Source organism: Salvelinus alpinus, chromosome 35, assembly GCF_045679555.1.
Source record: "Salvelinus alpinus chromosome 35, SLU_Salpinus.1, whole genome shotgun sequence".
NCBI lineage: Eukaryota > Metazoa > Chordata > Actinopteri > Salmoniformes > Salmonidae > Salvelinus > Salvelinus alpinus.
Genome location: NC_092120.1, coordinates 20,575,545 through 20,581,544, shown reverse-complemented (window position 1 = coordinate 20,581,544; position 6,000 = coordinate 20,575,545).

Genomic DNA, 6,000 nt, shown 5'->3' with positions numbered 1-6,000 from the left:
TTCGCATTCCGCCCCAACAGATCCACAGAGGACGCAATCTCAATCACACTCCACACTGCCCTTTCCCACCTGGACAAAAAGAACACCTATGTGAGAATGCTGTTCATTGACTAGAGCTCAGCATTCAACACCATAGTGCCCACAAAGCTCATCACTAAGCTAAGGACCCTGGGACAAAACACCTCCCTCTGCAACTGGATCCTGGACTTCCTGACGAGCCGCCCCCAGGTGGTAAGGGTAGGCAACAACACATCTGCAATGCAGATCCTCAACACGGTGGCCCCTCAGGGGTGCGTGGTTAGTCCCTTCCTGTACTCCTGGTTCACCCACAATTGCATGGCCAATTACGACTCCAACACCATCATTAAGTTTCCTGACGACACAACAGTGGTACGCCTATTCACCGACAACGATTACACAGCCTATAGGGAGGAGGTAGGAGACCTGGCAGTGGGGTGCCAAGAAATCAACTTCACCCTCAAAGTGAGCAAGACAAAGGAGCTGATTGTGGACTACAGGAAAAGAAGGGCCGAACACGCCGCCCATTCACATCAAATGGGCTGTAGTGGAGCGGGTCGAGAGTTTCAAATTCCTTGGTGTCCACATCACCAACCAACCATCATGGTTCCAAACACATCAAGACAGTTGTGAAGAGGGCACGACAACACCTTTTCCCCTCAGGAGACTGAAAAGATTTGGCGTGGGTCCTCAGATCCTTAAAAAGTACTACAGCTGCACCATCGAAAGCATCCTAACCGGTTGCATCACCCCCTGGTATGGCAACTGCTCGGCATCCAACAGTGAGGCGCTACAGAGGGTAGTGTGTACGGCCCGGTACATCACGGTGGCCAAGCTTCCTGCCATCCAGGACCTATGTACTAGGCGGAGTCAGAGGAAGGCCCAAAAAATTGTCAAAGACTCCAGTCACCCAAGTCATAGAATGTTCTTTATGCTACCGCACGGCAAGCAGTACCGGAGCGACAAGTCTAGGTCCAAAAGGCTCCTTAACAGCTTCTACCCCCAAGCCATAAGATTGCTGAACAATTAATGAAATGGCCACCATACTATTAAAAGAAATGTACCCTGATGCTACTCGCTGTTTATTATCTATGCATAGTCACTTTACCCCTACCTACATGTACAAATTACCTAGACTAACCTGTACCCCCGCACATTGACTCGGTACTGGTACCCGCTGTATATAGCCTCGTTATTGTTATTTATTGTGTTACTTTTTATTTTTTATTCTATTTTTTACCTTAGTTTATTGAGAAAATGTTTCTTAACTCTATTTTCTTAAAATTGTATTGTTGGTTAACCTCTCTTGGGTAGGGGGCAGTATTTTCACCTCCGGGTGAAAAGCATGCCCAAAGTAAACTGCCTGTTACTCAGGCCCAGAAGGATATGCATATAATTGGTAGATTTGGATAGAAAACACTTAAAATTATGTCTGTGAGTATAACAGAACTGATATGGCAGGCGAAACCCCGAGGACAAACCATCCAGGGAAAAAATAAATTGAGGTCATAGGATTTTCCAAATGTTTTCTATGGGATACCCCTTTTATTAGGAACCTGGTTGCAGTTCCTATGGCTTCCACTAGATGTCAATAGTCTTTAGAAATTGTTCGATGTCTTTCTTTTGAGAAATAAAGAAGTAGGGCTGTTCATTGTAAGTGTCACTCCAGGTGGACTCTACTGTTTTGATGTGCGTGAATTGAAGCCGCTTCACGTTGTTTTAATCCGGTATTATTCCGTCTTAAATTTTATAGATTATTTACGTTTTATGGTACCTGAGGATGGATTAGGAACGTTGTTTGAAATGTTTGGACCAAGTTTACAGGTAACTTATTAGATACTTTGTATACATGTTTGGCGAGTTGAAACCGGGGTATTTCTGAATCAAACGTGCCAAATAAATTGACATTTTTGGGACATGAAGAAGGACATTATCGAACAAAAGGACCATTTGTGATGTTTCTGGGACATTTTGGAGTGCCAACAGAAGAAGATCTTCAAAGGTAAGGCATGAATTATATTGCTATTTCTGACTTTTGTGGCGCACCTGCCTGGTTGAAATATGATTTTCATGTGTTTGTATGCGGGGTGCTGTTCTCAGATAATCGCATGGTCTGCTTTTGCCGTAAAGCCTTTTTGAAATCTGACACAGCGGCTGGATTAACAAGAAGTTAAGCTTTATTTTGATGTATAACACATATATTTTCAAGAATGTTAAATATTTGAATTTGGTATTTTTGAATTTCGCCCTATGCAATTTCAACGGATGTTGGCCAGGAGGGACGCTACCGTCCCACCTGCCCATAAGAAGTTAACTTCTTTGGGATCGGTGCCTGGCTAATGCAATTAGCATGAGGTTGTAAGTAACAAGAACATTTCCCCAGGACGTAGACATATCTGATATTGGCAGAAAGCTTAAATTCTTGTTAATCTAACTGCAATGTCCAAATTACAGTAGCTATTACAGTGAAAAAATAACATGCTATTGTTTGAGGAGAGTGAACAGTTTTGAACATGAACATTTATTAATAAAGAAATTAGGCACATTTGGGAAGTCTTGATACAAAGTTTTGAACAGAAATGCAATGGTTCATTGGATCACACTAAAACGTTGCACATACACTGCTGCCATCGAGTGGCCAACATTTAAATTGCAGTTTGGCTGGAATAATACATTACGGAAATTCTCTTGAATTTCAAAGATGATGGTACTCAAAAAATACAAAAGAAGGTTTTTTTCTTTCTTTGTATTAACATTTACCAGATCTATTGTTATATTCTCCTACATTCCTTTCACATTTCCACAAACTTCAGTGTTTCCTTTCAAATGGTACCAATAACATTCATATCCTTGCTTTAGAGCCTGAGTTACAGGCAGTTAGATTTGGATATGTCATTTTAGACAAAAATAGAAAAAAAGGGGTGGATCCTTAAGAGGTTTTTAAGGGCTTGTTAGTAAGTATTTCACGGTAAGGTCAACACTTTTTGTATTCGGTGCGTGACAAACACAATTTTATTTTATTTGGCGATCGGGGTCTGACTGTATGTCGCATGAAAAGGGTGTATTGGTCTCGCTCTAGCGGCATACTCTGTGGTTTTCCATTGGGACAGTCATATCAATTAGGATTACTCTATGGACCATTCCATGTCTTTGTAAACTCAGCAAAAAAATAAACGTCCTCTCACTGTCAACTGCGTTTATTTTCAGCAAACTTAACATGTACAATATTTGTATGAACATAAACAAGATTCAACAACTAAGACATAAACTGAACAAGTTCCACAGACATGTGACTAACAGATATTAAATAATGTGTCCCTGAACAAGGGGAGGGGGGGTCAAAATCAAAAGTAACAGTCAGTATCTGGTATGGCTACCAGCTGCATTAAGTACTGCTGTGCATCTCCTCCTCATCGACTGCACCAGATTTGCCAGTTCTTGATGTGAGATGCTACCCCACTCTTCCAGCAAGAAACCTGCAAGTTCCCTGACATTTCTGGGGGGAATGGCCCTAGCCCTCACCCTCAGATCCAACAGGTCACAGACGTGCTCAACGGGATTGAGATCCAGGCTCTTCGATGGCCATGGCAGAACACTGACATTCCTGTCTTTCAGGAAATCACGCACAGAACGAGCAGTATGGCTGGTGGCATTGTCATGCTGGAGGGCCATGTCAGGATGAGCCTGCAGGAAGGTTACCACAGGAGGGAGGAGGATGTCTTCCCTGTAACGCACAGAGTTGAGATTGCCTGCAATGACAGCAAGCTCAGTCTGATGATGCTGTGACACACCGCCCCAGACCATGATGGACCCTCCACCTCCAAATCGATCCCGCTCCAGAGAACAGGCCTCGGTGTAACGCTCATTCCTTCGACGATAAACGCGAATCCGACCATCACCCTTGGTGAGACAAAACCGCGACTCGTCAGTGAACAGCACTTTCTGCCAGTCCTGTCTGGTCCAGCGATGGTGGGTTTGTACCCATAGGCGACATTGTTGCCGGTGATTTCTGGTGAGGACCTGCCTTTACAACGGGCCTACAAGCCCTCAGTCCAGGCTCTCTCAGCCTATTGCAGGCAGTTTGAGCACTAACTGAGGGATTCTGCAGTTGTTGTTGCCATCCTGTACCTGTCCCGCAGGTGTGATGTTTGGCGGTACCGATCCTGTGCAGGTGTTGTTACACGTGGTCTGCCACTGCGAGGACAATCAGCTGTTCGTCCTGTCTCCCTGTAGCGCTGTCTTAGGAGTCTCACAGTACGGACGTTACAATTTATTGCCCTGGCCACATCTGCATTCCTCATGCCTCCTTGCAGCATGCCTAAGGCACGTTCACACAGATGAGCAGGGACACTGGGCATCTTCCTTTTGGTATTTTCAGAGTCAGTAGAAAGGCCTCTTTAGTGTCCACAGTTTTCATAACTGTGACCTTAATTGCCTACCGTCTGTAAGCTGTTAGTGTCTTAACGACCGTTCAACAGGTGCATGTTCATTAATTGTTTATGGTTCATTGAACAAGCATGGGAAACAGTGAATGAAGATCTGTGAAGTTGTTTGGATTTTTACGAATTATCTTTGAAAGACAGGGTCCTGAAAAGGGACATTTCTTTTTTTGCTGGGTTTAGTTGTTAAAGCTGTGTAACATGTCCAGTGTTACGAAACCGATTAACTAGCCTACTAATATTGTTGCACTCGCAAAGTCTAGGGGTCTTAGGCCTAGTTAACTGGTCTGTAACCGGATTTAAAACATGCATCTACGTGAGAAATCAATGTATGCGCCTAGGTGTTGAATGTACCCAGGGGGACAGCAACCTTACCTTGTTCCAGGGCCAGCTCTGTCTCTCTTGACCTCTTGGTCAGCCAAGCTGATTATTATTTGTGACGAAACATAGATATGTACAAAAAGGAAAAAATACAGAAGGCATGCCCAAACTAAAGACTCAAAAACAAAATGAAATGCCTCTTGGCCACCAAACAAGACCAGCCGCCTCACGGCTTGCATACTGGGAGACTGACTGACGATCACCTTACCCATGAGGGTCTATGCCCTGTCTAAGTCGGGGGGTTTCTACTAAGCTATATGGAATTGTTTCACGAAGGTCATACCAATGATCATTTTTCTATTTGATTTTGAATTTAAAGACCCCTTGAAGGTTTATCTGCTATTAGCCCATCTAAACGCATTGAATAACATTTTCACCACATGGAACAATGTAAAAAGGAAGTTTGTTTTGAAGTATCTGTCCCATATCTGAGAGACATCAGGAAACATTTGTTTGTTTTATTTGACATGCATTTAACCCCTTATTTATGTCACTAATCGGTCTCCATAGATTCTTCCATTGTTTTTTTCCGACTGGTACCGGGTGACCTTCAGACGAGTCTTGTGAGGCCTGTGAAAAACGATATGTACGTGTTCATGAGAGTCTCACCTTTACACAGAGGCGTCATATTAGTGTGTAGCCGAAATCGTACAGACGTGACGGACAGAAGTTGGCAGATTGGCTGTACCGACTTCGGATGTGACGCTTGTCTCATCGTGTTCATGAGAGTCTTGTCTTTCCATAAAGGGGTCATAATAGTTTGTAGGTCAAACCGTTCGGACGCTACAGATGATTTTGTGAGAAGATGTTCTGTCTCGTGATATGACCAACATCGACCTTAGGGGGTTAATTGGCAGCACCTGGTGTGCTTATCAAATAGGCTCAACACCTCAACCAGGTTGCTGCTGCCCCCTGGAGGAATGGAGTGTGGAAGTGTATCCTAGATAATGTGTTTGTCTATGCCCTGACACTAACTTTGCCCCCATATCATAACAGCAGTAAAATCAATAAAAAAACAGTCATACTATGAGAGCAAATGGGTTCCCGACTAGGGTTTGGCATCAACAACAAAAGGAAGGGAAATTGTGCAAAACACACACACACTTTTTTTTCGATTTAAAGCACCTATCTAAGATCCAAGGGCCCTGAGAATAGGATTGGA